Source organism: Balaenoptera acutorostrata, chromosome 4 (assembly GCF_949987535.1).
Source record: "Balaenoptera acutorostrata chromosome 4, mBalAcu1.1, whole genome shotgun sequence".
Taxonomy (NCBI): Eukaryota; Metazoa; Chordata; class Mammalia; order Artiodactyla; family Balaenopteridae; genus Balaenoptera; species Balaenoptera acutorostrata.
The window spans coordinates 4,587,012-4,610,734 of NC_080067.1; the positions used below are offsets into that span (position 1 = coordinate 4,587,012).

Here is a 23,723-nt window from a genome sequence, read left to right on the forward strand (position 1 = left end):
ACCAGTGCATTACAGTGAGCTCTCAATAAATATTTGAGGGACAAATAAATGAACAAAATGTACCCTTACTTGTGAAGATTTATTCTTTTCACTTTGCAAGGGAGTAGAGAGTTTCTTCTTTAGTTTTCTTTCCTTGTTTATCCCTATTATTACCAGTGTTTATGGTGGTAAGTTGAAATGGAAAAGTAAAGCCATTAAATCTTTTTGAGGAAGAGAATTTGTTCATTCATTCAGCTGATAATTTTTTGAGAGCCTACTATGTGTTGGCAAAAACTCTCTCCTTGACCGAACTTTAATTAGTCTCCTCCAAGCCCTCTCCTTGACTAGACCTCAACCTTGGTCCCCATTCTGTCTGTGGTCTGCTCAACCCAGTCTTAGCAAGGAATCCTGACAAGTCATCCCCCATACCCTTGATAGCTGACCACCCTAGCGTGCCTTCAGTAAGAATCTTATTAAGTCAGTTTAGCAAGATCCCCCAACCTTGATGTCTCCTCTTAGTAACTTTTCATCTTCTATCCCCGACCTTCTACATGCTCACTGGCTCTAAATCCCCAGCAGTCTTTGCTATATTTGGATTTGAGCTCCATCTCTCTCTATTGCAAGACCCATATTGCAGTAGTCTCGAATAAAAAGTCTTCCTTACTGTTTTCACAAATGTCAGAGTAAGTTTTTCTTTAACAGTGTCGGGCACAAAACAGATAAATTACTAGTTTTCATGGAGCTTGGTGTAGAGACAAAATAGGCAAAAAACCCCAAACTCAGGAAAACAGCATAAAAACAAACAAACAATTAAAAAAATAACAAATATGTTAAGGCTTCCCCTTATGTGGATAGAGGGCTTCCTTAGGCTGGGTGATCACCGAGGAACAATCCAGGGAGAAGACCTTTCAGCGGAGAGCTGGAAGACAAAACCATCACGCCAGTTGGGCGAAAGGGCACTGCAAGGCATAGGGCAAGGCTGTTGCAACCAGCTGGAGGCTGCATCAAGGGGAAGGAGTCCTAGGGACATGGTGGAACCCAGTGGGTGAGGAGGCCACTTCTTGGCCTCACCCTAGCCCAAGGGTGAGGCCAAGAAGTGAAGCCAGGTTGTGATGGGCTCTGTAGGCTGGGTAAAGAGTTTGGAGTTTGTTTCATGTAACATTGTGACCTTGGGCTTGGAATATTTGAACGTCGTCTGATTTTTTCCCATGCTATTGCTGTCATTGGTGGGTCTGAGAAATTTATCAAACAACGTCCTATTCTTACTTTACTGAAGCTTCTCTCTCCCTGGATTTGTTATTTTGCAGAAGATGACTGAAAAGTAGGGAATTATTCCTTGGGGATATCACTATTTTCTTTGTTTCCTTTAATGCTTTGAGGTAAAGTAAAAAAAAAAAAAAAAATTCCTAGAAACTAGCAATTATGCAGTTTGTGCTTGGTTGCTTTTAATTATTGCTTATACCATCAGCTCCTCTCTGGGACCCCTTACCTCCTGGAGGGTCTTTCATAATATAAAAGATAGTCTGCTTAATTGTTTTCTCTTTGCTTGGCTAGTCCTTACTGATATGAGAAAATGTTGAATGTTTTAAGCCATCCTCACTAAACTTCCCAACCTGGTCATTCAAAAAATGTAGTCTATAAGTCCATTTCCTCACACTCTTAATTCTTCCTAATTATTGTTCTAAAAGATTGTCTGCTTACTGCATTCTTTTTCAAAGAACATATTTAAGTTTGTGATGCCGTCATCATTTGATACTTCAAATTAATTCCAAAAAAATTTTTACTTGAAGGGCTTACTATTGTACTACATTTTTGTAAAATATCATGATTCTAATAGCCATATTCTCTGAGTCATAGGATGGTTATGTGTTTGTTTAAAAGAGACAGCCAAACAGCTCTCCAAAGCAGGACCATATTTTCCTTCCATCAGCAAAATCTGAAAGTTCTAGCAACACCACACCCTGTTTCTAGAACAGGTTATAGAGCTGTCTGGGCAGCAAGCTTTAGGAAAGATTATTTCTACGATATGCCAGTGTATTGACCCATAAGATTCCAAGTGGTCCTAAATTCTTCTTTTTAAAAATCATTCTTCAAGTCCACTCTTTTAAATAATACAGTTAACAATAACCTGAGAAGGAACTTGTGTCTAATAATGTATGACGTGTTGGAAGAGGGGCAAAGAAATGTACTTTCTCTGTGGCCCAGCAATGTCTTGATGACTCCTTCCAGGGTAGAAGGGAAGAATCAAATTCGTGTTCGGTTTACTGTGATTTTTCCCTCTGGCATTCTGTCATGCATAGGAATGAGGCTGGAAGAAGGTTAGCAGTTAATACTATTTAGAATTACAATCAGTGCCAAGCTTTAGTCATCATTGTAGTTAGGGCTGAAAGTGCTCTGGGAGGTTGATGTAAATCACCTGATTTTACAGATGAGGCAAGCAAAACCCAGAGCAGAAAGTAACTTGTCAAGGTCATTCATTTCCTTAGTTAACCCAGCCAAGGCTAAAACTCAAATCCTGACTCATCTGCTCAGTGCTAGTTTTGATTCTGCTTAAGAATATCTATTATCAGGCTTCCCTGGTGGCGCAGTGGTTGAGAATCTGCCTGCCAATGCAGGGGACACGGGTTCGAGCCCTGGTCTGGGAGGATCCCACATGCCGTGGAGCAACTAGGCCCGTGAACCACAACTACTGAGCCTGCGCGTCTGGAGCCTGTGCTCCGCAACAAGAGAGGCCGCGACAGTGAGAGGCCCGCGCACCGCGATGAAGAATGGCCCCCGCTCGCCGCAACTAGAGAAAGCCCTCGCACAGAAACGAAGACCCAACACAGCCATAAATAAATAAATAAATAAATTAAATTAAAAATGTCTGCTTTGCAAAAGACAACGTCATGAGAATCAGAACACAAGTCACAAGTTGGGAGAAAATATTTGCAAAAAAATAAAAAATAAAAAGAATATCCATTATCAGTTCTCTGAATAGGCCTGGATGTTTTCTTCATAGTTCTTTGTGAAAAACGTGTTTTTGTTTAGAGGTACAGGTGGTGAAAGATATAAATTGTTCAAATAGATTCTTTAAAACTGTTGTAAAATAAAAAAGACACTTGTAAAATAGTTTCATAAAGTAACTGGGTCTGAAAGGTTTTGAATTTTTTTCCTTCTTCACACTGTATGATGTTTTTATGCAGTTGCCATGGGAGAGCATGTTAGTTGCCAAAAATCTAAAACAGATCTTGGGTGTTAAGCAGGTAAGATTAAGTCATAGCATTCAATTCTTGTTGAACAAAATAAAACATCCATTTGAAGCACTATCTATGTGCTGGAATACTGCTGTTTCCGTTCTTTCCATGCATCTGGGAAATTTAGACACGTTTATTGGTCTATTCAGATGAAAGAGTAGTTTGCCAATGTCCACATTTTTTGCAGCCCTAAAAGTGGGTCTTCCAAGAAGACGTAAAAAATCAATCCTTCAGGCTAGAACTTTTCAAGCAATGTTTACTTTCATATCAAGAAAGCCATTTGTGGTCTCTGAATAAACAAATGACATTTGATTTTATCACACTGTTGAGTGTGTGGTTCAATGCCCTATAACCACAGAATTAGGAAGAGGATCGCAAGTGATTTTTTTCAAGAGCTCATAGGCTTTGAAATAAAACGAATAAATACCTTAATGCTGCAAATAGTTTTCAAATCTTATCTAGAACGGTTCTGGAAATTAAACCATGAACTATTATCCTACATAGAATGAGCTCTTGTATAATCTTCTTTTTATTAATTATCCATTCAACTTCAACTCCATTCAACATCTGGATCTTTGGCCTTTTCAAAACACATAGTGAGGGAAACTAGCTTTCCCTGTGGGAATCTCCCATAGTTCCATCAGGGCAGAGTGCCTTTGCTCCCAAGGGATGATGTGTTAGCCTTCACCGTGGTACGTATATTCCTCTTCAATGCAAAATAATAGACATTTTCTCCACGCTTAACAAACCGATAACTTAAATTGAATTTTACCTTGCATAAGTAACTATGAATAAGTACATTAGTAAGTAAACCTATTGATACTATCACAAATCTGGTTCAGGTTTTCTCCAGTACAGTCTAGATCAGGGGTCAGGAAACCTTTTCTGGAAAGGACCAGATAGTAAATATTTCTGGCTCTGCTGGCCATATGGTCTCTGTCACAAGTACTCATCTCTGTTGTGCAAAAGCAACCACAGACAATATGTAAACAAATGGGTATGGCTGCGTTCCAGCGAAACTCTATTTACAGAAACAGGTGGGACCCCGACAGGCTGTAGCCGGCCGACCCTGGTCCAGCTGCCCAAGATTGTGCTGTAAACGGAAGCAGATTATAGACGAAGGACACACGTCCCAAAAGTCCTTATGGCTTTTATTTTGGTACTTTTCTGCCTTTGTCCATGGAGTCAAGGTATTTCTATTTCATATTCTTATATAGGGATAGTGTTGTAAAAGTCCCTTCCATGTTTGTTTTAGGAAAGCATGGAACTTTAGAGGCAATCCACTTCGCTCAGTGCTGTGTTCTTTAGAGCCTAGCATACTGCTTAGGATGAATAAATGCTAAATAATCATCGTTTTTCATTTCACTGCCGTACCCTTTATGGAGTCTCGTTTGGCACCCTCAGAGGTGTTAAACCATGTAGCTTTTACAATGTTCTATTACACATCGTCAGCAGCACCTTGCTGATTAAATCGCATGCGCGTGCGCGCACGCGCACACACGCGCAAGAGAGAGAGAGAGAGAGAGAGAAAGAGAGAGAGAGAGAGAGAGAAGTGTTAACTGTTAACTGCCAGGCTGTAAGTATTCCTGACAGGTTGTTCCTACACAGGTTTGGTTTCTCTTGCATAAAGATTAAAAAATCTTGTCACAGCTGGTAAAAAATGAAGCACACATAGAACCACCGAGCATACACAACTCATAAAAGGCACTTCCCTAAAAGTCAGAATCCCGATGAGGGGGATAGATGATCCAAGGTAAGATATGACTTTGCAGTGATGGTCACGTATTTCATAGCACTGGGGGAGGGATGGCAAATCCTTCTGTGGGTGTTGGTGTGGAGGGGAGTGTCTTCTAATATGCTTAAAGCTTTCTTTTATGAGTAACTCAAGAATTTCACGTTTATAACCTCATCTAGACAGATCCGGGCTAGTAGTCCTATTTTGTGCATTTGCTCCGAAGATGAGCTTTTTTCTTTTTTTTTGAATTTTCTTTTTTAAAAAAAATTTTTATTGAACTATAGTTGATAATTTATCGAACTAAGTGCAATGTCGTGTTAGTTTCAGGTGTACAGCAAAGTGAATCAGTTATACATATACACATATCCATTCTTTTTCAGAATCTTTTCCCATATGGGTCATTACAGAGTATTGAGTCGAGTTCTCTGTGCTATACAGTATAGGTCCTTGTTGATTAGCTATTTTATATATAGTACTGTGTATATGTTAATCCCAGTATCCCGATTTATCACTTCGCCTCACCTTTCCCCTTTGGTAACCATAAGTTTGTTTTCTAGGTCTGTGAGCCTGTTTTGTAAATAAGTTCATTTGTATCATTTTTTATTACATTCCACATATAAGTGATATCATATGATATTTGTCTTTTTCTGTCTGACTTCCCTTAGTATGATCTTTTTTCACCACAAACCTAATTTTTCTTTTCCACTGTTCTTAGTGTGATGGTTATCAAATTGTCTTTTTGCTGTCCTTCCAGATTCTTTGATTAAACTGGACTTGTGCCCAAAGCAGCAGGAGATGCTGTCCCATAAAGCCAGAACATTTTATAAGTACTGGCAGGGAAGGTTTATTACTTCATTCCCCAGACAGCACAGAGAGCTGCTGGGGAGGTCCAGGAAGGAGAGCCGCTGGAACTGCTCTTCTGGGAGAAGTGCTGATGGTCGTGGTGCTGAGTCAGTCCCGGGCTGAGGTGCCTCTATGGCTTCCTGCCTTGGGTGGCGATGAGCAGCATGGGCAGTGGGCATCTTGGTGCAGTGAGTCAGGAAGAAGTTACTAGTTAGGAGGTACACCCGTCCATCAGGCAAGACTGGGACGCATCAGGGAGTCTCTGCAATTTGAATTCAGATAGGTGATTTTGAGAGTCTTAATCCAAAATAATAGTGTGGCTGGTACAGTGGTTTAATTTTTTTTTTTAATTGAAGTATAGTTGATTTACAATATTGTGTTAGTTTCAAGTGTACAGCAAAGTGATATACAATATATATATTCTTTTTTTGATTCTTTTCCATTATAGGTTATTATAAGATATTGAATATAGTTCCCTGTGCTATACAGTAGGACCTTGTTTATCTATTTTATATATAGTAGTGTGTCTCTGTTAATCCCAAACTCCTAATTTATCCCTCCCCCCACTTTCCCCTTTGGTAACCATGAGTTTGTTTTCCATGTCTGTAAAGATATTAAAAGATATGTAAATACCAGAAAAAAAAAACAACAACATTTGTGTCTGTTTTGCCACCCAGAATCAGCCATGAGGAAGAGTTTGTTATATTTGCTTCAAGTCCTTTTATGAATGAAAGAGCTAGCACTACAGATCACGTGGAAGGTTTCTGCTTCTCCTCTCTCATTCCTTTCCCTTGCTCACCCCAGAGGTAACCACGATAGTTAAGTTAGTGGGCGTATCAGTCAGGGGCCACACTCGAGGCGGGTGAGGTGTAGAGCAAGCAGTGAAAAGACGCTTACACAGGTGTGGGCAGAATGTAGGAAATCACCGTGGATGTTAGGGTGCTGACACCCTAGACCTAAGAGGAGAAGGGGGAGCAGGTCTCGGACTCTGGAGGGAAGAACTGTGCAAGGCAGCAGCCTTGAAAGGAGCTGTGCCCTTTGGTTGAGGGATGTACCTGCCTGAGACAGTGCTCTGGATGAAGGGGTGAATGGACACCCCAGTTTCACCTTCCTCCTGCCCTCAAACTGCTTGTCTGCACACCCAGCCGGGAACCGGAGGCACCTTGTGGTCCATACAGACCAGCCTCCCAGGGCAAGGAGGCTATTGGGAAATGGATCAGAGAGGGTGAATGCAGCAAAGACGCAGCACAGGGTGGATCCTGAACTATTACCGATGCTTGTCCCTATACAGAAAGGTATAATAAATAGTGTATTGCAGGAGCCCTTTTTCTCTGTAAAGGGCCAGACAGTAAACATTTTCGATTTTGTGGTCCATGTATAGTCTATGTCCTATATTTTTCTTTTTTAATTTTTACAAACCTGTAAAAATATAAAAAACCATCCTTAGCTTGTGGGCTGTATAAAAACAGATCATGGGCTTGACTGAGTCCATGGGCTGTGGTTTGCTGACCCCTAGCATATATTATACGTTTTGTGTGTTTGAAAAAATTTTTGCATGATTTGTATGACATCCTAGTTCTTTTCTAATGCTGTGTAACAAATGATCACAAACTTAATGGCTTACAAGAACACCCAATTACTGTCACATAGTTCTGTAGGTCAATGCCAGGTAGGCTCACAAATGATTACTTAGGTAGGAGCAATCGATATCTTGGTTAGTTTTTTCCACTGTCTTGGCTTTAATGGTGGAAATCTAGTAGAGAGATTTTTGTCCATGGGACTTGCCAAAGGTCCCCAGATTATAGCCATTGGGCAACAGTTTACTGAATCCAGACACAAGGCTGAATCCAGTCATTGTCAAGAGTGAATGTGTTGCCAGACAGAGAAAATAAACTTCTGGTTACCAAAGGGGAAAGCGGTGGGGGAGGGATAAATTAGGAGGTTGGGATTAACAGATACACACTACTAAATATAAAACAGTTAACCAACAAAGACCTACTTTATAGCCCAGGGAACTATACTCAATGTCTTGTAATAATCTATAAGGAAAAAGATTCTGAAAAAGAACCTATGTATCTATCTACCTATCTATCTAGATATATGTAACTGTGATATATATATACATACATATATGCATAACTGAATCACTTTGCTGTACACCTGAAACTAACACATTGTAAACCATCTATACTTCAATAAAAAAAGAATAAAATGAAACTAAAAAAAAAAAAGATAGTGTACTTAAGCCAAAGGAAAAAAAAAAAAGGAGTGAATGTGTTGTATTGATATGAGAAAGGATATCCTCTATTCAAACTAACTGACTTGGAACAGGTACAATGTGACCCTTGTGCCGGGTGACTTACTGCCAGTGATAGAAAGGCGTTTTGTCATCCTCTGAATATGCCTGAAGCAGATGATAACAGAGAAGCGGGAGGTGGATGTCTTCTATTGGCTCTTAGGCTGACAGGGTACCTAGAAGGCAGTGAGGAAACACTGAGTGAAGCTGGATTAAACAGAGGAGGCATTTTTATCTCACATGGTAGGAAAATCTAGTAGGATAAGTGAATTCAACAGCTTGACCCTGTTGTCAAGGACCAGGGACTTTCTATCTCTTCATCCCGCCCTCCTCAGCGTTGGTTTTTCCTCAGGCTTGAGCAGAATGGCTGGAGGAGTTCCAGGCATCATGTTCAGACAGAGAAATTTCAGGCATAAGGGACTGTCTTTCTTCTAGCAGACAAGAAACTTTCTCCAGAATCCCCCTCCCTCAGTAGAATTCTTTTCATATCTCACTGGTCAGAATTGAGCTGTATGCCAGTTTCTGAACCAACCACTGCCAAAGGGAGTGATATCACCATCAGACCATAAAGTTTATTTCTAGAACTGGGGTCAGTTTTCCCCGAGGCACACAGCTGGGTATCTGAACAAAGCCAGAGCCTTGTAGGAAAAAAAGCAGGGGGTGGGCGGAAAGAAGGCTAGAGACCAAGAAAAGTCACCTCTGTTTCCTGACAGTTCACTCCTTTCCTAATATATGTAAAAATGTGCCCATAGCCCACTCTGAATATAAGTTCTGCACAATTATGTAAAAGCTGAGGTGCAATCATCTAGGTAATATAACTTTACGCTTTGAAGGTATTTAATTAAGCAGTTTCCACTTCAATTTTGCAGGCTTCTTTTCATATTTTAGAGTCAATAAATCTTTCATCAGGTCTCAAACATTTTAGAGGCCCTTGCAGAGCTGGTAGACTGTGGACCGCATGACTGTGGGGCCACTTTATAGCTGGAAGTCGGGTAAAGAAGCCAGGACTTGTGTCATCCATCGGTGACATACATGCTCGTCTATCCATTTCAAGTACATGAGCAGGGCTGTTTTCTTGTCCAGGGAACCAAATCTTTTATTGCACAATTCACGATAAAGCTCAAAATACAAAATTCTGAAGGTAACACTTCAAGTCTTATTAAAACCACACTGACAGCTTTTAAAAGTGGGAAGATGAGAACGAGAGCCATGGACACCACAGAAGGAGGTAAAGAGAGCCTGGGACACTAAGCCGGTTGTCCTGCAGTGGTAGGTCTTACACCTAATCCACTGCACTCACTAAATCCATGCATATTTGCTGAGCACTGCTGTGTAGCAACATACCTGAAGGACATGGCGAGGGATTTTAAAAATGTGTAATAAAAGGTTACTTTTTCTAGGAGGCTGCCATCTTGGAAAGAAGGATGGAGGTGGGGCTGAATTTATATTCATGGATTTAAAATATGATTTGGACTATTTAATGTCCAAATTAAATTAAAACTTTCTGATACAGGCCTGTACCAAACTGTTTTTGTTTCCTGTTCTTAGAACCTTCTACTTTGCACAATAGTTAACTTTTTTTTCAGTTGTAATATTTTTTTGAAGCACAGTTGATTTACAATGTTAATTCTGCTATACAGCAAAGTGATTCAGTTTCATATATATATATACTTTTAAAAAATATTTTTTCCATTATTGTTTATCATAGGATATTGAATACAGTTCCCTGTGCTATACAGTAGGACCTTGTTGTGTATCCATTCTATATATAATAGTTTGCATCTGTTAATCCCAAACTCCCACTCCAGCCCTCCCTCTCCCCCCCTCCCCCTTGGCAGCCACAAGTCTGTTCTCTATGTCTGTGATTCTGTTTCTGCTTTGTAGGTAGGTTCATTTGTGTCATATTTTAGATTCCATATATCAATGATATCATATGGTATTTGTCTTTCTCTTTCTGACTTACTTCACTTAATGTGATAATCTCTAGTTGCATCCATGTTGCTGCAGATGGCATTATTTCATTCTTTTTTATGGCTGAGTCGTTTTACACGATATATATGTACCATATCTTCTTTATCCATTCATCTGTCCATGGACATTTAGGTTGTTTCCATGTCTTGCCTATTGCACAATAGTTAACTTTTAGATACACCTATAACTTCCTTACTGATATGTAAGCTCTTGGAGGGCAAGGATTATACCTTTCATATCTTTTAGTGCTTAGCATAGTACCCTGTACAGAGAATGTCATTAAGCCTATGTTAAGTGCATATAAACTTATATGGTACCTGGCTCCAAAACCAACCAACCAACCAAACACACAAACAAACCCAAACGAACTTAACACTTTTTATTGCTCCCTAACAGCAGACTTCTTAGGCAACTGAACTGACATTAAAGAGCACTGGCTTTTTTTTTTTTTTTTAAATAACTTTCTAGCTGTTATAGTTTGAACGTGTGGGTTTTTCTCTCCCAGAGTAGAGCTTTCGAGATCCGTAAGGTGAAATCTGCTGTTGCCTGTAAAGGAGGACGTGTTGCAGAGTGAATTTACGAAGTGGATCTCTCCACCCCAAGCTATGCCCCAAGCTGTGCGCGTGTCGGGTGCTTCCTCCATGTTCTTTTCTCTGGGCTTTGTATGTAAAAATTGTTACAGCAGTTTGCTCCTGCTGAGCTAGAATCAACTTAAGCAGATTTTTCCATATTTATTTAAAAGTGGGCTGTAATGTATTTTGGAGGCAGTATTGATTTCACTTGTCTTTGTGATGACATCCCTGACTGGTGCTGTTGTTGTGTTGCAATTGCACAGTAAAGTAATAGGTTCTGAGACGCTGTCAGTGCCTACTCTTTTCAGGTTGCAATTGCTTGATAGTAATTCGATTGTATCTCCGCCTGATGTTTTAATACTCCTGTCTTCCAGATTGCTCTTAACCGGAGAGGTGCTTACCCCACTGGGTTGCTACACCTTAATAAAAATAAACAAAGCAGGAAAGTGTGTGGTTGCACACATTTCTTTGTGTGACACTTGCCTGGGCTGACATGGTGGCTCGGGCTGACTTTTGCAGACCCTCTATGTACCAGTTATCTCTTGCTGCGTAACAAACCACCCCACATTTTAGTAGCATAACACAAACAGCCATTTTATTATGTGTGTGGATTTTTAAGGGTGCTTCAGGGATTTACATAGGGCAGAGCAAAAATTGCTTGTCTCTACTCCGTGAAGCCTGGGGCTTCTGCTAGGAAGACTCAAATGACTGGGGGTGACATTAATAGCCGGGTGCTGAAATTATCTGGAGGCTTCTTCCATCACATGTCTAGCTCATGGGCTAAGATGACCTGAAAACCAGGCTCTGCTGGGTCTGTCTCCTGGAGTGTATGCCATGTGGCCTCTTCATGTGGCTCGGGCTTCCTCATAGCCTGGTGGTCTAGAGTACTTGCACTTCCTACTCTCCGGGGCTCCATGAATAAATGCTCCAGGGAACAGGATGGACGCTGCATGACTTTCTCTGACTTTTAGCCTCAGAAGTCACACGTGTTACTTCTGCTGCATTGTTGTGGTTACGAGTGAGCCACTAAAGCTAGCCCGGATTCAAAGGGAGGGAAGTTAGACTCTTACCTCTTGATGGGAGGAGTACCAGAGAACTTGTTGCCATCTTTAAAATCTTTACAATGAATGCTTTATCTAATAGTCAAATCTGGTTTCCATCATTTTGAATTTAAAAAAAAGAAGGATTTATTGGTTAAGGGAATTCCCTGGCAGTCCAGTGGTGAGGACTCGGCACTCTCACTGCCAAGGGCCTGGGTTCGATTCCTGGTCAGGGAACTAAAATCCCACAAGCCTCGTGGTGTGGCAAGAAAAAAATAAAAAAAAGCAATTTCATTAGCACCTATTAAAACATGGTGAGACATGATAAGGAGCAAAGTAAAAGAGAAAGAAAAACTTTTCTTACAAAGAAGTTTGCAATTTAATCAGAAAGGTTGTAGGCAAATATACAAAAACCTGAGTCACATATTTACACAGTAAAGTATCAAGGAGTGCAAATCAATATGCCCTAGAACTCTGCAATAATAGTTGTGGGATTTTTTATAATATGCAAATATTTTAGATCTCATCTAAGTGAATATATCTAAGATAACTACTCATAGTAGCAAATATCACCTAAGCAACACTTACGGAACACATAGACTCAAAAAAGTCTATGAAAGGAGGGAGCCAAAAGAATATAGAAGGTTAGAAGGGAAGGAACTTTAGAGATTATTTATTCTAACTTTTTCAATATGTGGCTGAAGAACTGAAGGCCCCAAATTTGTAATCACAGGGAGTTCAGGAAGGGGGAAAGAATACTGGCTTATTCAGCTAGGTCCTCTTAAGCGTGGAAAACGTAAGTTCTATGGGTTTCAGTTAAATCTTAAATATGTCAGTCTGATTTGATCAATCAGCTTAAGCTGTTATGCCCTAGTAACCAGTCACCCCCAAATTTCAGTGACCAAGGTTTATTTCTTGCTCTTGCTACAGGTCCAAGCTAGGTCAGGTGTGGCTTCCCTGGGTGATGACTGTCATTCTGGGGCCAGGCTCACAGAGCAGCCTCTATTTGAGACATTGCTGGTGGACAGATGGGTAAAGAGATCATGAGGAAGTAAATACTGGCTCTTAAAACATCTGCTTGGAAGTCATAGGCTTAGTCTAACCTCGAAGGAGCAGAAAGTACGATTTCTCTCCAGGGCAGGGCTTGCCTTGCAGGGAGGGACAGTAAGTATTTTGAAGAAGAATGCAGTTCATCACAGTGATTCGGGTAACAGCACTTAGTGAACAGTAGAACTCCAGTGAAAGCAAGTGGCTCTTGATCTACCCAAAGCCAATCAGTCAATCAATCATGGAAATGAAGCTACAACTCAGATTGCTCAAAACCCAGCTCAGTGCTCTCTTCTCTGGAATGATCCACTGACAGCTTTCCTCCCATTTTTTCTGCTCAACATTCATTTTAGAATTGTCAATCAACATAGTCCCTGCGCCACATATAGGGACTATTTTCCTAAGGGTGAAGCTGATTCCTCTTCTCTTTTTTCTCCTTCTTCTTCTTCTTCTTGTGCTTTTCAGCAATAGTTGTTCTAAACAGTCACTGCAGCTTTTCTTTTGATTGATAATTTTATATGACATGCCAGAAAGCCATACCAAATGTGTCCTTAAACAAAATTTTTTTTTAAATTTTTATTTTATATTGGAGTATAGTTGATTTCCAATGTTGTATTAGTTTCAGGGGTACAGCAAAGTGGTTCAGTTATACATATACAAATATCTATTCTATTACAAATTCTTTTCCCATTTAGCTTATTACAGAATATTGAGCAGAGTTCCCTGTGCTATAGAGTAGGTCCTTGTTGCTTATCTATTTTATATATAGTAGTGTGTACATGTCAATCTCAAACTCCCAGTACATCACCTATTTCAACCTTATGTGTTTTATTTGTGAAGATGAGACTTCCACTGCAAACTTTTTTTTTCCTGACAGAACTTGTCCCTTCAAGACATGTAAATTCCATTACTAACTATATGAGTCTCCCATAATTTCCTTATTCATCTCTAAATTATGCTTAGAGGAGGCACGGTAGATGATATACGCTTTTCAATGTTTTATGGAAGAGTTACACGCAGAGTTCTCGTAGGCTGTTATGCTCAAGATCTTCTTTGTCAATACAGGCATCCAAGCTCAAGGAGGAGAGGTGTGGCCAAGATGACAGAGCATGAAGAATTTGTCTCTCACAGGCACCAAAATTACAACTATTTACAGAGAAACTACTGATGAGAAAAACTGGAAAACTTGCAGTCTTGTATTTGGAATATAAAATACATAACAAATGAACAAACATAACGTAACTGAAACAGACTTGTAGTTACGGAAAACAAACAGGTTGTTGTAGGAGGGCAGGGGGGTTGAGGGATGAGAGGTGAGAGAGATTAAGAGCAAGACAATTCCAGTTACAGAATAAATGAGTCACAGGGGTGAAACGTACAGCAAGGGGAATGTAGTCAGTAATATTGTAATAACTTTGTGTGGTGACAGAAGCCAACTAGGCTTATTGCGGTGATCACTTGGAATGTTTAGAAACATCAAATCACTATGTTGTGCACCTGGAACTAACATAGTATGGTAGGTCAATACTTCAAGTAAAAAAAAAAAAAAAAAAAGGTAATTCAGAAAACAGAGCATTTGCAGTTTACTTAAAATCATCACCTGTCTTTAGACTAAGGATAATATTCAACTCTGCTAGTTTTTAATGCTAAATATATGTTTGTATTCGTGCTGGCCTAAAGAATCATGATTCTACCCTCTCAAAACAAAACACAAAAAACTACAAAAAATAAAACTTAAAGAAAGTCACTTAGTGTCGGGGCTGATCTGCAGAATCAATCAGATTGTTTGGCAGACAAAAAGAGCCTTGATGTTTTGATCCTCAGAGCTTTTTTTTTTTTTTGGAACCTTTGATGTAGTGTCACCAGCTGCTTCTGGATTTAATGTACTTTCACCAGTGAGCTTTGGAAGCCAGCCTCTCCTCCCCTCTTGCTTTAGTTTATGCAGATCGGAGGGGTAGAATTAACCTGCTCTTTCAGAGGGAAGGTATGTTTATTTCTGTCTTTCAGCTATAGATGGTTGGACAAGTTGGAATATAGTTGTTATGCCACTAACCCGGTGGTGACCTTCAAGTAGGAATTTTTGTATATTTTACTAAACAAACATAAATTCCGTGAACCTTAGCATGGCCAAAAGCCAACCTGAGAAAACCTTTGAAATCGACATTAAAAAACCATTGCAACATTCACTTCATCTCTGTCAATGAATTATGAAAGTGAGGAGTTTTAACTTCAGTAACCCAACTCTCCCCCCACCCCCTGACACATTCAACAGTCAAGTTCGTGCTAAGATGCCATGATTTTCACAAGGTAAGAAGCAAGCAAGGGACAGGGCTTCCCTGTTGGCACAGTGGTTAAGAATCCGCCTGCCAATGCAGGGGACACGGGTTCGAGCCCTGGTCCGGGAAGATCTCACATGCTGCGGAGCAACTAAGCCCGTGCACCACAACTACGGAGCCTGAGCTCTAGAGCCCACGTGCCACAGCTACTGAAGCCCAGGCGCCTAGAGCCCATGCTCCGCAACAAGAGAAGCCACCGCAGTGAGAAGCCTGAGCACCGCAACGTAGAGTAGCCCCTGCTCGCTGCAACTAGAGAAAGCCTGTGTGTAGCAACGAAGAACCAACGCAGCCAAAAATAAATGAATGAATGAATGAATAAATAAATAAATAAATAAATAAATAAGCAAGGGACAAAGTAACAGGCTATTTCTTGGTTAAAAAATAATAACACGGTCCATCTTGACCCATTCCATCATTAACTCATATCTCAGTTCAAATTTCAAAATGCTTTCTCAAATGGTCATGCATTTGACATGAGGGAATAAAATCTGAAGTGAGAGCCTAAGCTTTTAGAGCAAGCAAAATCCATTGCAGCAGCAAGTTGACATCCAATAACATTCACAGGAGTTGTGAGCTGGCTAATTAACAATGCACTGCAGTAATCCACACCCAAGTGTGTATTCACCCAGAGGAGTCGTCTGCAGGGGCCTCAGAAACCATTACTGCAACCATTTCCCACTATCCTTGTAGGAAAAAGAAGACCAACATGTGCCACAGTTCTGGGAAAACATCCGGAGTACGTATTTATTTAAAAATTCTGAGAGAAAAATATAAAGGAACTATTTGAATATTATAGCAAACGTTAATCTGATTACAAACTAGTGGGCACCTTTAGAATATCACTGGCATGTGTGAGAATTAATTTTAGATTTTATCTGAGAGCTCTAGAGTTATTTAGCTTCTGTTTTATATTATCTAGGAGGAAAGGAACGGAAATGGTAGCAATTTCAGTTCTTCCTTTTGTGCCTGTGAACCTGTGCTCTCCGGGCATGGACACCACTGCCCTTCTGTTTCTTATATTCTTCACTCAGTTTACACTCAGCTTTAATGTATAAGCCTGAGCTTATACTCAGATGATGGGGAATTAGGAGACAACCTCAAATTCTGCACTTCTGGATTGATTTTTACATAGCACCAATCAAGAGAGGGCTTTACCTCTACCTGTATATAAAATTATATGTATACATAATATATATATTTATTCAAGACATTTATTAAAAACTGGGCATTTTGAGTGACCAAAGTAAAACCTCAGGAGCTTCCCCAAATTCTGAAACCATGGGATGGACTAAGGGCTATTTTTCGAATGTGCTACTTCTCCAGATGTACCATAGCATATAGGAGTGGGGTTTCCTAGCAGTGAAATGGGACAAAATCCTGAGAAGCAGAATTTAAAGGAAAGGGAAAAGAAAAGAGGTGAGAGAGTGTGAACAGTTAGCTTTGGTTGTGTAACAAACAAACACACAATTTTCAGTGACTCAGGGATTGGCCAGGGCTGCTCTGCTGAGCTCAGATGGGCTGGTCTGGGCTTGGCCCCATTCAGGTCTGACCCAGGCGACTCTCAATCTTCTGGAGCCAGTGGGCTGCCCAGAACTTGTTCTTTTCATGGTGATGGCAGAAACTCAAGGGCAAACCCAACTGCACCAGCCTGCTGACATCCCATTGGCCGAAGCAAGTCTCACTCACTCATGGCCCTGTGCAAAGCCAAGGAGGTGGGTATATAGTTCTCCCATAAGTGGGGAGAAAGGAGTGAATATTTGCTGAAAAATAATCTAATCTTCCACAAACGATCTGCATGAAATCTTGAATGTATTGCTCTTTTATCATGTGGTAAGAGGCTGGCTTGACACCTTAATTGTTTGGATGAGGCCAGAGAGATAGGGAAAGACTTATAGGTCATGTTAATAATAATAATAGTAATATAACAATAATAGCAGTGATGCTTAACATTTATAAAGGCAGGATGCTGTAGGCCAAGCTAACAATAAGTAATAACAGTAGAAGCAGCATATGTACTTACTATGCCTTAGACATCGTTGTAAGCACTTTACAAAAATTAACACATTTAATCCTCACAGCAACCCTAGGAAGTAGATGCTATTGTTATCTCAATTTTTAGATGAGGAAAATGGGACACATAGAAATGAGGTGGCTTGCCCAGGGTTAGTGATCTCCAGGAGGTGGTGAGGAGAGATTTAAATCTGGGGGTCTGTCTCCAAAGTCTGGGTTCATAACCTGCCCCCTCCTTCTGTGATTTTATGAGCTGTGGGCTGACACAATCTAATTTACATTTTGAAAGGTTGGTCTCGATTTTTTTTTGTCAGTAAGAATGGAGGAGAGCGTGGAAGAGATGCTATCTGTTAGAATGGTGTTTCTCAAAGTGCGGTCCTTGGTTGCTTCTCTGACTGTTCCCCATACATGACAAAGTCAATATAGAAACAGACAGGAAACATTTAGAAACTCTTAGAGCAAATTTGACATTGATTCAAGACCCAAGGGCATGATCATTTTCCTAGTTTTCATTGAATGTTACAAAAGTATGGGTTCATAATGGATTGCACATTCAACACAAAACAGAACAAAACAGAAAGAAAAACGAAAAAAACTGCTCCTTCATCGCTGCTTGAGAAACCATGGGAAGAGGATGCATGCCTTAATCCAGGCATGGTGTTCAGTGATCATGCCTTCAACCAGGATGGTGCTCGCGGAGATAAAGAGAAGTAGATGAACTGGGTAGAAATTTGAAGGGTGGATCAGTTCTAATTATCAATATCTCGCAGAGATTAAGAGGGAGGTCAGATTTAGTCAGGTCCGTGTGCTGTGTGCAGCAGCGGTTTTAAGGGAAAATCATAAAGGAATACAATTCTGTTTGAAACCCAGGAAGTAGGAACTTCGAGGGAACTTTTGGTGATTTTCAGGGCAGGTGCGGTGTTTGTTTACTGTTTTAAGGTGATCAACTCGGTTTGTCTGGAACTTTCCCAGTTTGAGCTCTGGGACCACATCCTAAAAGTCCCCTCAAGTCCCAGGTAAACCAGGATGGTTGGTCAACCTCAATTTTATATCATACTTTTTATTTTATGTTATACTAGTTATACTCATGATTATGCATGTTTTTTCCCCACTTTGCCGTGAGGCTCTCCATTCTCGGAATAATGGCATGAGGAAGGATGACATAGATGCTCAGACAAAGTAGAAGATTTGAGTAGGTTCTTATTGGAAGAGATTTCAAAAGTGAAGAACAAATAAGAAACAGGAATAAAAGGAAATGCTAATTATTCAGATAACTCCTAGAATTTTTTTTCTGCCACCTGGAATTTTTCACAAATTCTTGAGTTTGCTGATTTTACTTTTCCATAGGGTAGAGGAAGCAACAAAGGAAACAACTATATCCGGGTCGCTAGGGAGAATTTTTTGGGGGTATGGGAGTGCCAGACACTGAAAGAGGATGTCACAGTGTCATCTTAGAATGAGTGCAAGTAAAGGGACAGAACGTGATGACCGGGACCCATGATCTCCCCTCAGCTTTTTAGAGAATCAATTGTGATGATTCCACAACCAGAAGAGGCAAAAGGAAATCCAGGTCAAGGAAGACAGTAGATTTTTTAAAAAATGAAATGCGTACTTGGTAAACCAATCATGCTCTAGAGGGGAAGTGGGGCAGGCACCTGCTGATGCAGATGTGAGTTTCACTTAGGAAACTCATTCTTGAGTCCTTCTTAACGGTGACAGGAAGAGTAGTTGAAGCTTCCACCACCAGTGAGTGGTGTCTTGTGGAATGTGCAGCTGATGACTGATTAGCTAATGCGCTTCAGTCCCACGTGCCATCTGAATTGTCCATTCCGCCATACGGATCCAGTCTTCATGAGACGCCACTCTCTTGGCTTTTGAATGTGACATTTCTACTTTCTCTTGGACCATATCCTCATTCTCGTCTTCGGGGACTGCCTTCTTTTGGGCCACCAGATTGTCCATTCTGCCATACGGATCCAGTCTTCACGAGACGCCACTCTCTTGGCTTTTGAATGTGACATTTCTACTTTCTCTTGGACCATATCCTCATTCTCGTCTTCGGGGACTGCCTTCTTTTGGGCCACCAGATTGTCCATTCTGCCATACGGATCCAGTCTTCATGAGACGCCACTCTCTTGGCTTTTGAATGTGACATTTCTACTTTCTCTTGGACCATATCCTCATTCTCGTCTTTGGGGACTGCCTTCTTTTGGGCCACCAGATGCGTTTCCTAAATCCCATAAGCATATTGAGGGTCTGCTTGAAAGGATCACACTGAAGCATGATCTCATCACCTTTTCTCAAGGGCCAAGAGTGAATCTGGGACTAAGACCACACCTCTACGTAGCCTTATAACCCCATCATTTGGGAGTTTCACTCCTTGAGACTTTGCCCCCGCGTTGGTCATCTATTCCCATCATTGGGGGTGAAGACCGTGCTCCATCTGGTTTTGAGTATTCACCTGCTAAACAAAACCTCTGGGCTTAGAAACTCTTGAATACTGACACCAGCTCCAATCAATACCCTTTGGATATTCAATATTGGATTACTAGTTACACCTCTTCAAGGGCCAGCCCTACTGCTGAACCAGGTCTCCTGCTACAGAACTGGTTTCCTCTCTTTCCCACTGTATGAGTTCGAAGGATACCTCATGGCCTACCTCACTCCAGTAATGAGAGCTGGACCTACAAAATGCAAAGGGCAATGATCAGCTATGTAGCTACGAAACAAAGGAGGAAGAGGACAGCTTCTAGGGCATATTGTACAATATTAACAGAAAACAGAGAAAGCAGGACTTTTTAATTCCATGTATACTTCTGGCTTCCCTATTAAGAAGAATGATTGTTAAATGTAGTTAAGAGAGAACTGATGCCTAGGACAGATGATGAGTAATGAGAGGGCACCTAGGTATTTAAAAAGAAATTGTCATCGGTTCAAGTAAATTACGCCAGGATACCGACAGAATTTTCATATGGGACTATTTAATCGGTTTTTTCTTTTAATTAACATAAATATTTATTATACAAGTAATACATTAATATAACATCATATACTAATGTATTGTATATTGTACGACACCAAACTTCATCTGTCAGCTGCCTTTTTCAGACCAAAAAATAACTTAGAACTCATTACTTTTTCATATATATATAAAATATGTATGATACATATGATTATGTGTATATGAAATACATATGTATATAACCATTCTTTTAAATTGCTGCATGCTATTATACTATTATGAGTATATCACAGTGTATTCATCCCCTTAACTATTTAGATGGTTTCTGATGTTCTGATGTAAGCAAATGCTGAGTGAATGATTCCTTCGGCACATGTGTGATGATCTCCCTGAGGTAGGTTAGGTACCAGAAGTGTAACTCTTGAGTACGTGGGACTATTTAATCTTTTTTTTCTTTTTTCCTTTTTTTAGAGCAAATGGAAAAAATTTTTTTCCTTTCTTTTCTTTTTAAATTTTATTTTATATTGGAGAATAGTTGATTAACAATGTTGTGTTAGTTTCAGGTGTACAGCAAAATGATTCAGTTATACATATACATATATCCATTCTTTTTCAAATTCTTTTCCTATTTAGGTTATTACGGAGTATTGAGCAGCATTCCCTGTGTTATACAGTAGGTCCTTGTCAGTTATCTATTTTAAAAATAATGCTGTGTACATGTCAATCTCATACTCCCAATCTATCATTAATCTTGATGGATAATCTTTGAAGACTCTGAGAGAGATAGGACATAGTCAATCATTCCATTCTCCAAAATGGGAAAATACAGATTTAAAAAGCTAAAGATGTAAACTTAAAGCCTTTCTAACAACAACAACAAAAATTTGTTCACTTGGCTGACAGTCTTCTATATTATCTTGACTTTTTCATGGCTTACCAATTGCCCTTTTTTAATCATCTTCTGTGGGTTTTCCTCCTTTTCCCAAACTTTTTAATGCTGCAGTGCCCAGGACTCCATCTTCTGATCTATTTTCATCCTTTTTGAGCTCATTGCATCCCATGAGGCTTTAAAAACTATCTATATGTGAACAACTTTCAATATATCTCTAGCCTGGATCTCTTCCCCAAACTCCAGACTTGTATTTCCAATCTGTCCAAAACGGAACTTCTGATCTTCCAGCCCTCCCCACCTTCTTCCTCCACCTCCTACTTTTCTTGTCACAGTTGATGTCTCAGGCCAAGAACCTTGGCATGACTCCTCTTTTTCATAACCACATGCAGTCCATCAGCAAAGACTGTTGCCCTTCAAAATAAATGCAGAATCTGACTACTTCTCACTACTACCATTTCTTACTGCTTCTACCCTGGTCCAAGTCACCATCTCTTACTTAGATTGCCACAATAACGACCTAACAGATCTGACTTCTCCCCTTTAGACACAGCAGCCAAAGGTATTCTCTTAAAAAATAAATCAGATTATATCACACTTCTGTTCAAATAGAAATGCAACAGCTTTTCCTTTCATCCAAAGTATGAATCAAAGTCCTTATGTTGACTCACATTATAACTCTGATCTCATCTCCTAGTCTTTTCCTCAAATCATTCACTCTGCTGAAGCCACCTCGATTTTCTTGTTCCTTGAACATGCCATTTGCCTGTTGTTTTAGTGTTTTTGCACTGGTTGTTTCCTCTGCACAAATGCCCCTTTCCTAGAAATTTGCATGGCTCATTCCCTACCTCTTCCAAGTCTCTGCTCAGATGTCACCTTCTTAATTAGGACCTAGTCAATCTATTTAAAATTTTACTCCTCACTTCAAGGCCCTTTATCCCATTCTACTTTTTCTCTTTTTCATAGGATTTATCATCTTCTATTATAATGCAAAACATATGGGTATATTATATTTAATATATATATTTTCTCCTTCTGCTATAAAAGTTCCACTAGAAGAGGAATCTTTGTCTATTTTGATCATTGATATATTGCAAGGGCCTAGAACAGTGCCTGGAGCATAGTAGATGCTCAGTATCTGTTAAAGAAATGAATGACTCCTAGTGTATAGATGTGTTCCTACCCTGTTAGCTGCCCCTCCCTATTCTAATCAGCTGGGGTCAGGGGAATGAAGTCACTTGTAAGTAAATAGAACTTCTCCCTCCAGGGATGGAGTAGGGTAGGTTCTTTATGAAAGAACTTTCCTCTAGGAAAGTGGAATGAATGGGATAGAAAGGAAATAATGAGCATGTCTGTAAAGGTGGGGTCATAAAAGTATTGAATAACCAAAAGGCTGTGGAGCTTAGTGTACATCTTAGAGGTTGAACTGGATGAGTTTGATGATTTCTTTCAAATCCAACATCCAAAGATACTTGTCTCAAGAGTGTTGATGTCTGGATGAGATTTCTAATGGGGTTCATGGTTTTATCCTCACCTCTGGAGACTTAGAAGTTGATAAAGTTATCAGAAGACATGTGTGGAGAGATGGATAACATACAAGGTTGCAGAATTAGGGATTCAAGAGCATGTCAGTGGACTCCAATAGTGGACCAAAACAAATAAGATAAAACTTAACAAGGATTATTTAAAGTCTAGCATTTGGGGGTAAAAAATCAATGGTACAAGTGCAGAATGAGGGTAATCAGGCTTGACAGCAAATTATGTGAAAAAGACTTAGGGGTTTTAGTTGATTATAAGTGAACAGTGTTTTCCTTATAAAAACAAAACCAAAAAGTATCAGGTGCAATCTTGGGTCATGTTTGTTTAAATAATAGCCCTAGATGTACGGCAATGGAACATAATAGTCACAGGATACTTTGCACCATGAAGAGGACAGGGAAAGTATTTTGGTTTTGTCTTAAGCATTTTATTTAGTTGAGACTGTCACATTTTAAGAGGAGCATTGACAACTAGGCAAAATGTTGAGGATACCAGAAACTATTCATTCTTTCAAACTACGTTTATTAAATACTGGCAGTGTTCCTGGCCCTGTCCTGGGTGCTAGGGATATATTAGTGAACAAGCACACCAAAATCCATGCTATCTGGAGTTATTAAAGTTAGTAAGTTAGTAAAGTTATATCTTACTTTAAAAAAGATTTTTTATATATATATAATATATATATAAAATATATATTTACTGTATCATAAAACTGAAATGTTTTATGATGGTTGCTTATCATACAAATTTTGAGAAGTACAGAAAATTGAAAAGAAGTGGAAAAAGATTGTTCATAATTCCACTATTCATTGGTACCCACATTTTTTCACACTACTTTTACTCTATGCAGTTCTTCAGGAGCCCAGAAAAAGTGGGGAGGTGAGCATGAGTGGTTTGTGTGGGCCAGATCTGGAGCAAGGTTTGTCACTTTCATCCATAGTAGACTGGTCAGAACTGGCACACAGTGCTATAAAGGATGCTGGGAAATGGAGTCTAGCTTTGTCCCAGAATTTTTTTTTAAAAAGGTATTTTCTACTATAATCACGACCATTTGTTGAGTCCTTGGCATTCTAGTTGGCTTTGTTTTTGCCATGATTCAGTGTGTCTGCTATTAGAAACATCATTCTTTATTTAAAATTATTTTTTGGATCAGAACTAGTTAGGTTACGTCTCTCTCTTTTTATAGTTGCCATTTTCTTATTACAGCTTTTACGCTGAGTTTTGTTTGGGCTATTTTTTGACTCCTGGGTTAGCTGAGTACTTCACTT

At 39.8% G+C, this 23,723-nt stretch overlaps 1 long non-coding RNA gene across 1 annotated transcript in view; it reads right to left on the reverse strand.

Annotated features, from left to right (window-relative positions):
- Positions 1–3,454: 3,454 nt before the first annotated feature.
- The window catches only part of LOC130708117 (uncharacterized), a 34,473-nt gene continuing 14,204 nt past the window's right edge, over positions 3,455–23,723 (reverse strand). The window contains exons 2-3 of the long non-coding RNA XR_009008182.1: positions 8,157–8,265; positions 3,455–6,055 (exon numbers count right to left, since the gene is read on the reverse strand). This is a non-coding gene — a long non-coding RNA (uncharacterized LOC130708117). The remainder of the gene's footprint in view (positions 6,056–8,156; positions 8,266–23,723) is intronic.